The sequence below is a fragment of the Macaca mulatta genome, chromosome X (assembly GCF_049350105.2).
Source record: "Macaca mulatta isolate MMU2019108-1 chromosome X, T2T-MMU8v2.0, whole genome shotgun sequence".
In the NCBI taxonomy this organism is placed as follows: Eukaryota; Metazoa; Chordata; class Mammalia; order Primates; family Cercopithecidae; genus Macaca; species Macaca mulatta.
Window position 1 is genome coordinate 118,346,072 of NC_133426.1, and position 10,985 is coordinate 118,357,056.

Sequence of the window (10,985 nt, forward strand, 5' to 3'; positions counted from 1 at the left end):
TAAAAATTTGGTTCCACAACGGTGGCCATTATTGGATAAAGATCTAACAAAAGAAAATTTAATAAATAAATTATGAAATATTAAGACAGTAAAATATTATGTAACACTTAATATTTTATGTAAATACTTGGCATGTGAATATTTTTCTGATACATTGTTAAGTAAAAGAAGACTGTTTACAAAACAATATTGACCATATGATCCCATTAAAAAATACATGCATGTATGCATTGCAAAATATCTGAAAGTTTCCATGCCAATATAGTTAATACAGTTATCTCTGAATGGTGAGATTGTTTTTTAAATGTTAAACAATATGCTTAACAATCTGTATTTCTATTTTTACAATGAATATATGTTGCTTTTGTAATAATATTTATTTATGGGGAGCAATTCTTCTTAGAGGAAAGGGGGGTATATTAGTTTTCTATTGCTGTACAGCAAAATACCACAACTTTAGCAACTTAACAAAAATAACATTTATTTCTATGGGTCAGGAGTTTGGGCATGGATTAGTTGGGTTCTCTGATCATCATTTCATTAGGCTGAAAGCAAGGTGTTGGCCAGGGCTGAGGTCTCTTCTAAAGCTTTGTGCTCTCTTCCAAGATCATGTGGTTATATAGATAGCATTCGTTTTCTTGCAACTGTTAAACTCATGGTGACTGCCTTCAAGGTCAACAGAAATCATGTCTGCAGCTTCTGTTTGTCTCCTTTAAGGGCTAACTTGATTAGGTCAGACTCACCTAGAATAAACTCCCTTTTGTTTGACCCAAAGCAACTGATCAGGAACCTTAATGGCATCTGCAAAATCTCTTTTGCCATCATAACCCCAAGCCCCACCCATTATCAAGGGGAGAGTATTTAATCCCCTAAGATTCTGCTCTCTTCTTTCCTAACTGAATAAACTGGAAAATGTTAATTCTTCTTCACAGTTCATTATTTAAAATGTGCTTCTGTAACGAACCTCTAGGAGATGTCTTTTTTTCATTCCATAATTTCACCTCCCAGTTTGGTGTGGGGAACCTAGCTATTTCAATACAAGCATGGTATTTATTTATTTATTTATTTATTTATTTATTTATGCAGGCTAAAAGCTGAATTGCCAAAAGAAATAAATCAAATACAGCCTTTTGAAAATTAAACCTATTATGCTAAGCTGATGTATTCTCAGAGAGGAAAAGAGCAAAGCACTTGGAACTAATGGAATTGGCTGAGCACCTGGATTTTTAAAAGGCCATGGACCATTTCCTGGCTGACCCTCGCATAGCAGTAAATTGTAGTGGCATCTGAGTAATACAGACACATATCCTTGACATATACTAGTCATAATCATAACGTTTTAGGTAGTATTTATTATGATTTTTTTCAGCTTGAAATGTGCAGAACACATACTCAGAAATGAAATGAAATATTGGATAATTTTTTCAAAATTGATTGGATTAGTAGAAGGTAACCAGAATGTTCCCTAGCAACAATAACATTAGCTGATTTATGAACATTAGTAGATTTATGAACATTAGCATTAGCCAGCAGAATCAGACAAAGCAGCCTTGACAAAATTTAAGCTGACAGGAATGCCATATTGTTGAACACCAACTTATTAGGACCAAGAAAACAAAAGGTTCAACCAATCATCCCTTTAATTTAGGCAGTTGTTACACAAGGCTTTTCTATTATTTTCTTTCTTTATTAGTAACTTACAACTTGGACATGGGAACTTAATTATATCTTAGACTTTATTAATTTTCAAAGAAGTCTAGAAGTGTTTTGAAAACACTTATCCACAGAAATTATTAGGATGCTTGAACCTTTCATTTATCATTGTTAAACGAAAGTGCCTGATGAAATTTTGGATAGTATTTACAAAGCTGCTTTGCTGTCCTGTGGATAGAGATGCTTATGTGTATTGATATCAAATCATGGTCAAATTAGCCAAATTAAAAATAGTTCATTTTCGTGCACAACTCACATACACGTGGGAGTGCTCAGTTATGAGTACCTGAAAGGGATGGTTAGAATCTGTGGCTTACATATCTCACTTAGTAGGGGAAAGGGAGAAGTGAAAGGGCTTCTATGGGAAGAACAGATAGATTTATTTAGGAAAGATAAATAGGCTTCCAGAGAAAAAAGTAGGAGATAAGAAAGTTTGTGATAATGTGTGTCTATGCAGGTACAAATGGTCTTACTATCTCCTTCATATCCATGAAACTCCCCAAGAGAGAGGATTTATGGTAGGTTTAGTCTTAGTTTCTCTCCTGGTAATGGAAACCACCCCAAGGAGGGAATTTATGGCAGTTTTCATTTCTCAGAAATTTCTTCATCATGTAAGAAAAGCTCTAAGAAGGCTTCTTTCTGTATCTATTGAATCTCAAGTGTCTTCAGCATAAAATAACCTTTATAACAACTCTGGGGTTCTCAGTGAAAGTGATTCTGGAATGGAGTGTGTTCAGGCATTAAAAGTCAGAGCACTACCAATTATACCTCAATAAAGCTGTGGGGAAATGTCAAAGAAGGTATTTTCACTCTAAAGGAGTTAGACAAATAGAGCAAGAATGTATACAAATAATTGGGCAAAGCACGTTGTGTATCAGATACTCATGAAAACTGAAGGCAACATTTTTTTTATTGTCCCTCTGTTCAATAATAGTGATACCAGGCACACTTTCCTTTCCTTGAACTGGGACCAGGCATTGAAATTTAGCTACTCACCTCAGGAATACTTGCTTTTGGAAGGGAAAATAGTATGATCATCAAGATTCACTTCAAGATACTCATTATTGCTGTGTTCGACAATCCCAGGCTATTATATCATAAACTCTATCCAATATATATCAGATCCCTGCCTTTACGTCACCAAGAAATCACCCATTCCAGGCCTGAAACCCCCAAACACCCTAAAAAACCCTGTTTCTAATTTATCCATTTTGAGTTAATGCTTAGACCATCAAGGTAGTGTTCTCTCCTACCAGAGTAAGTCTAACAAACTTAGCATTGCTTGTCCAATAAGTTTTTCTGGTATCTGTCAAAATTGTGAAATATTGAAAAATAAGCAAAAGATTGCTAGATGTCCTTTGAAAGCAATGCTAGATATTGTGTAGGGGACCTTTAGGGATTATCTGTCTCTACTAAAACCTACACTTTTTACTCTCTTTGAGCTATTTTATAATACTGTATGTTATAAAAACCGACAATAATGCAAATTATTATATTTTATAAAGTGATTTTCTTTTTTATTTTTGTTTTAGATTCAGGGAATACCCGTGCATGTTTGTTACATGGATATATTGCATAATGGTAGGAATCGTGCTTCTGGTGTATCTTTCACCCAAATATTAAGCATCATATCCAATAGGTAATTTTTTAACCCTTATCCCCCTCACTCTCCCCTTTTTTAGTCCCCCGTGTCTATTATTTCCAACTTTGTATCCACGTGTATCCACTGTTTAGCAAGATGCAAATGAATTTTTCTGGCTGAGGATACAATTGATTGAAGAGATGATTCCAAACATATATAAGTGTATACATACATATATATGTATATGTGTATATATGTGTGTATATGTATATATATGTACATATATATGTATGTACTTGGGCTTGGGCTTGATTTTGAATCATTGCTCTAACACAAGCACTACTGTCACTTTCATCCAATTTAGTTATCAGTGAGAAATCCCTGCCTTACGACTTCTAGTTTCTTGCTCTCCTGTTCAATAATCCTATCCCCATAGCTCACGCTCAGTTAGTTAGCTAGTTGATTATTTTCTGTCTCAAGGTGGGAACATTCCTTTTCATTTCACACCCTTTCCTCACCACCCCTTATTGAACAGATGAAGTTATCTATTGGGCAGCCATTGATCTCACTCCTCGGTATACAAAAAAAAGAATGACAACTAGATTTGAATTCAGAAGAGCTATGTTTATGTCTATATATTTTTTCCATGTTGCCTTACATAATAAATTTAACATATTTGGACTATTTTCTTTGTTTATATAATAGTGATAACAGAGTCTTCCTCACACTTTTGCTGACATTAAATACAATATATGAGAATGCTGACATTAAATACAACATGTGACATTAAATGCAATATCTGAGTAATTAGTAAATTTTGATGTTACTTTGTCCCCATTTTTTAAAAAGTTTGAATGGGAAATATTAGCAGCTTCTGAAGGCAGGGGCTAAATAATGGATCTTTCTGAGATGGAGAAAATTTAAGGATTAAAGACATATTTTAACCAGTTAGCTTTTCTTCACTCTAGCAACATCAATTTTCTACCTTCTGGAAAGATTGTTTATTTGCATTTATAGTTAGAACTTTGGTGAAAATTGTAAGTAATATTAATAAATACAGATTGATTACATGCATCTAAACAACTCTAAGGAACTTGTTCAGGGTCAAAATGCCAGTGTTGTACATATAGTATACCAGTATCTCAATTTATCTACACAAATTGAAGCTGGGGTATGACCTGTTGGGTCAACAAGATAAGACTGAGTCTAATAACTGCAGGAAGACTCGCAAAGTAAAAGGAAAGAAGCTAATAAAGGGCCAAATATCTACACGCTGGTCAGGATAAAGACGGCCACGTTCAGTTCTTCTGAATAGTAGTTGTTTTCCTTATGGGTAAAAATCTAATGTCCTTCTACTAAACCATGAGCTTTAATTTCTAGGATTTTACACAGAACAGGTTGTTGCTTCAAAAAGCCTTTGTGAAAGAATATGTCAGCTCCCTACTTGCATTTTATTTTCTGCAAAGTATTAAAAAGCACCATGGACATCTCTATAGCTAACGCTGGGAACATTAATGAGAACCTGCTAATATTTCTGAGGTTTCCGTAGCAAAGCCCAATACAAATAGTATTTCATTGTATTCAATATTTCTTCGTACCACTTAGAATTTGTTCCCAGACGGGGGTGGGGGGTGGGGGCGGGCGGGTGGTTCACGCCTGTAAACCCAGCAGTTTGGGGGGCGTAGGTAGGAGAATCGCTTGAGCCCAGAAGGTCACGACCAGCTCAGGCAAGATGGTGAGACCTCGTCTCTACAAAAAAATTTTTTAAAATTTAGCCAGGCATGTTGTCGCGCGCCTGTAGTTCCAGCTACACAGGCGGCTGTGGTGGGAGGATCCCTTGAGCTCAGGAATTTGAGGCGGCAGTGAGCTACAATCGTGCCACTGCACTCCAGCCTGGGCGACAGAGTGAGACCCCGTGTCTAGAAAACAACAACAACGACAACAAAATAAAGTTTGCAACCAGATTAAATGAGAAATGAGGATTCAGGACTTGAGGACTTGGATATTTTGCACAGCTTTGTAAAGTGTACACAAATGTGAAATTACGAGAGAGACACTTTTCTCCATTCCTGTTCTTCAAATTGAACTTTCACAAAAACCTGACCCAAATCTATAACAAAATGCTGAATTCAGACTTTTTGTACGTATAATATAAATAAAAATACATTACATGGTTTTCTAAAGTCTGGTGTGCGATATGTATATACTTAACTGATTATTTTTCTGCATAAGTGAAATTGGCAAAGTCCTCTATTCAAAGCAATTCATTAATTTCACGATATTTTATTTTTTTTATTATTATTATTATTATTATTTTTATTTTAGGGCCGGGCGTGGTGGCTCACACCTGTAATCCCAGCACTTTGGGAGACCGAGGTGGGTAGATCACTTGAGGTCAAGAGTTCAAGGCCAGTCTGGCTAACATGGTGAAATCCCGTCTCTACTAAAAATAAAAAAATTAGCCGGGCGTGGTGGTGCGCGCCTGTAGTTCCAGCTACTCTGGAGGCTGAAACAGGAGAATCGCTTGAATCGGGGAGGCAGGGAGGTGGAGGTTGCAGTGAACTGAGATCACACCACTGCACTGCAGCCTGGGCGACAGAGCGAGACTATGATTAAATATATATATATATATTTATTTATATATTATTGTTATTTGAGACGGAGTCTCGCTCTGTCGCCAAAGCTGGAGTGCTCTGTCGCCCAGGCTGCAGTGCAGTGATGCTATCTTGGCTCACCTGCAACCCCCACCCTCCCTCTCGGGTTCAAGCGATTCTCCTGTCTCAGCCACCCGAGTAGCTGGGATTACGGGCCCCCGCCACCGCACCTGACTAATTTTTGTATTTTTAGTAGAGCCGAGTTTTCGCCATGTTGGCCAGGCTGGTCTCAAACTCCTAACCTCAAGTGATCCGCCCGCCTCCGCCTCCCAAAGTGCTGGGATTATAGGCGTGAGCCACCGCGCCCGGCCTTCATAACATTTTTTCCACAAATAAAATTACATTGTTCCTGAAACAATACACTATTTTGCATAGTCAAGCAGTTTTGCATTTTACTAGAATTTATAAAAACGTTGTCAATGTTTATAATGTATCTTCTACAGGGTTTCAACAATGTTACATGATTTTGCAGTGCACAATTTGTGGCAGTGAGAAAAGTTCAGTGTAAAAACATTGTAGCTAAAATAGAGCCAAAGAAACATTAGTAACAGAGATAGATGCCTTGAGAAGAATGATCCCATACTATGTTAACATGGAGCTACGCCAATTTAATTTTGATGGCAATTACTAAAAATGATATGAGTGAGTTTGGTATAAGAGTCACAGTCATTTAAAAATCTCTGAATATTTGTAGTAACCACCAGAAAAATGATAGGCAATAGTTTAATCATGCGTTTACTATCCCTTAGGTCACAGTCAATATCCTTGATCAGAATAAAATTGGTTAACATGATTTCTTGGTTAAGGAAATCCCCATTTGGGAAAATAGGCCCAACAGGGAAATGAAATGAAGGTCAACTGAGGTCCAATTCAGTATTGTTAAGTTGCTATTTTCACTCCTCCAACAATTTACTATTGAGCTGTCAGTCATTAACGCTAGGGGTTACATCTTACCTATCTGAAATTTTGGCTACCAATATAAGGTTATTTTCAGGACCACTGAGAAGTACCTTCAGACCAGAGGTTTCCAAATTAGACATGTACATCCCAGGACATGAACAAGACCATGAAGTATGAGAAGGAAAACAGAAAAACTGTTATTTATATTTTTTATTTCTTTTGTTTTTATTTTTTTACTTTGTTTTATTTTTTAACTTTTATTTTTGGTTCAGGGGTACATGTGCAAGTTTGTTATACAGGCGGACATGTGTCACAGGGGTTTATTTCTTAAAATTGCTTTGTCAAGTTACAATTTATGTACCATAACATTCACTGGCTTAAAGTGTGAAAGCCAGTGGTTTTTAGTATATTCAGATTTGTCCAACTATCATTATAATCTAATTTTAGAACATTTTCATTACTCCACAGATAACTCATTTCTATTAGCAGTCACCCCATCCCTCCTTTACCTGATCTCCAGGCAACCACTAATTTACTCTTTCTCTATATATAGATTTTCCTATTCTGGACATTTTATATAAGTGGAATCATATAATTAGTTTTTATGATGGACTCTTTCACTTAGCAGACCGTTTTCAAGTTTCATCCATGTTGTAGCGTATATCACTACTTCATTGTTACAATGCCAAAAATATTTAATTGCATGGATATACCACATTTTGATTATCCATTTATCAGCTGATGAAAGCTTGGATTGTTTCCATTTTGGGGTAGTATGGTTAATGCTGCTATGAGCATTGATGCAAAAAGTCTTTGTTAGTACAAATGTTTTCAATTCTCTTGAGCATACATCCTCAAACAACATGGGGTTTAAGAGTGCTGACCCCCTGAACAGTCAAAAATCTACAAATAACTTTCAACTCCCTGAAAACTTGACTACTAATAGCCTATTGTTGAGGAAGCCTTGCTGAGAACTGTTGATTAACACAAACTTTCTATGTGATATATATTATATACTGTATTATTACAATAAAGTAAGCTGGAAAAAGAATGTTATTGAGAAAATTATAAGGGAGAAAAAATATATTTGCTATCATTAAGTGGAAGTAGATTATCATAAAGGTCTTCATCCTCATCATCTTCACATGAGTAAGCTGAGGAGGAAGACAAGGAAGAAGAGGGGTTGATCTTCATGTCTTGGAGTGGCAGAGTTGGAAGAGGTAAAGAGGAGGTGGAGAAGCAAGAACATTCATTGAAACTTTTATTGAAAAAAAATCTGCATATAAGTAGGCTTGTGCAGTTCAAACTGATGTTGTTCAAGGGTCAACTGTACACCTTAGGAGTAAAATTTCTGAACCACAGGGTAACTCTGTGTTTAACCATTTAAGGAACTACCAGACTATTTTCCATAACAACTGTACCGCTTTACATTTCTACCAAGAATGTATGAGGGTTTACATCTCTTCACATTCTCACCAACACTTGTTATTTTCCATTTATTTGATTATATCCACCTAATACGTGCACAGTGGTATCACATTGTGAGTTTGATTGATATTCCTCTGATGACTAAAGATGTTGAGAACTTTTTCATGTGTTTATTAGCCATTTATATGTCTTATTTGAAGAAATATCTATCCAAATTCTTTGGACATTAAAAAGTGTATACTTTGGCCAGGTGCGATGGCTAAAGCCTGTAATCCCAGAACTTTGGGAGGCCAAGGTGGGCGGATCACCTAAGGTCAGGAGTTCAAGACCAGCCTGGCCAACATGGTGAAACCCCGTCTCTACTAAAAATACACAAATTAGCCAGGCGTGGTGGCAGGCGCCTGTAATCCCAGCTACCCTGGAGGCTGAGGCAGGAGAATCTCTTGAACCCAGGAGGCGGAGGTTGCAGTGCGCCAAGATTGCGCCATTGCACTCCAGCCTGGTTGACAGAGCAAGCTTCCATTAAATAATAAAAAAAGTACATACTTCATTATTATTTTTACTATTTTATTTTTTAATTAGCACATAAAATTGTATGTATTTATTATGTACAAAATGATGTTTTTTGCTTTTGTCTTTTGAGACAGAGTCTTGCTCTGTCACCCAGGCTGGAGTGCAGTGGAGCGATTTTAGCTCACTGCAACCTCCGCCTCCCGGGTTCAAGCGATTCTCCTGCCTCAGCCTCCTGATTAGCTGGGACTAAAGGCACTTGCCACCATGCCCGGCTAATTTTTGTATTTTTAGTAAAGACGGGGTTTCACCATGTTGGCCAGGCTGGTCTTGAACTCCTGACCTCAGGTGATCCACCCACCTCGGCTCCCAAAGTGCTGGGATTACAGGCATGAGCCACCATGCCTGGCCGAAAATAATGTTTTGAAGTTTATATACCCTATGGAGTGACTAAATCTAGCTAATTAACATACTCATTACCTTACATAGTAGTACTTTTTGTGGCAAGAACATTTGACATTCACTCTCTTAGCATTTTTCAAGAATATAACATATTATTGTTAACTATATTCACCATGTTGTACAATAGATCTTTTGAACTTACTTCTCCTGACAATTTTGTGTTCATTGACCAACATCATCCCAGCTCCCTCCCGCAACCACCCTGACTCTGGTAACAACCAACTTTTTTAGATACTTCATTTGAGTACAATCATGTGGTATTTGTCTTTCTGTGTCTGGTTTATTTCACTTAACAAAATTTCCTCCAAGTTCATCCATGCTACTGTAAATGACAGGATTATCTTATTTTTAATGGCTGAATAGTATTCCATTGTGTATATATTCCATATATCCATTCATCTGTTGATAGACAATTAAGTTGATTCCATATCTTGGCTATTGTGAATAATCCTGCAATAAACATTGGAGTGAGTATTCTCTTTTCATGATCTTGTTTCCAATTCCTTTGGCTATATAGGCAGAAGTGGAATTGGCAGATCATATTGTAGCTCTATTTTTAATTTTGGGGGGAATCTCTGTACTGTTTTTTATCATGGCTGCACTAAATTTACATAACCACCCACAGTTTGCAATGGTTCTCTTTTTTCCACATAGTCGCCAACATTTATCTTTTGTCTTTCTGATAGCAGCTATTCTAACAAGTCTTAGGTGATATCTCATTGTGGTTTTAATTTGCATATCCCTGATGATTAGTGATGTTGAACATTTTTTCATATACCTGTTGACCTATTTGCCTGTGTTCTCTTGAGATATATGTATTCAGGCCCTTTCTCCGTTTTTTAAAATTTATTTATTTATTTATTTGTTTATTTATTTATTTTTATTTTTTGGCCTTCCCGATTTTATTTGGGGCACATCTGGGCGAGGGCCCTGCATCTAGAAGAAGGTGTTGGGCCTCTTGGTGGTGAAGCGTGGCTTGTGCTGACGGCGCAGGACCCGGTGGGGCAGCGGGAACTTGACCTTGGAGTCGTGGAACTGCTTAAAGGACGGCGGCTGCACTTGCCGGCTGCGATCTTCCTCCACCTTCATGATCTGGATGGAGTGGGCCTGGTCGCAGTGCCGGGCGCTCAAGACTCGGTAGCACTGGGTGACAGCGCCCGCGGTGGTCAGGTGCTGGTATTCCCGATAAAGGTTGTGGGTGCGGCTCAGGGAGTCACAGCGCAGCCAGATGCGGAAGTACTTCACCCGCAGAGGGGACTTCTCAAACACCCGCCCAGAGTAGGCAATCTCCCCTGAAAACTTCTTTATCTTGTTTAATTGAGATACGAAGTACCAGAAGCTGGACTTTGAGACGACATGATTAGGTGCAAAGATTCGCATGAGGTAGAGGGGCGGTGTGTGGCATTTGGGGGTGGGCGGGTAGGACCCACTACCTTATACTCTCCTAGTGTGCCCTATGCCTTCAGGGAGGCCTCTCCGAACTCGCCTCCACCCGCGAAAGGGCTTTCCTCGTTTTAAAATCAGATTATTTGTTTTCCTGCTATTGAGCTGTTTTAGTCCCTTTATATTTTGGGTATTAATTCCTTATCAGATATATACTTTGCAAATATTTTCTCCCATTATGTAGGTTGTCTCTTCACTCCGTTGATTGTTTACTTTACTGTGCAGAGGTTTTTCAGTTTGGTGTAATCCCATGTGTCTATTTTTGCTTTTTTTTTTTTTGCCTGTACTTTGGG

The 10,985-nt window shown here is 37.7% G+C and overlaps 1 pseudogene; it reads right to left on the reverse strand.

Annotated features, from left to right (window-relative positions):
- Positions 1 to 10,185: 10,185 nt before the first annotated feature.
- Positions 10,186 to 10,654, reverse strand: LOC706476 (large ribosomal subunit protein eL20 pseudogene; annotated as a pseudogene).
- Positions 10,655 to 10,985: the final 331 nt, after the last annotated feature.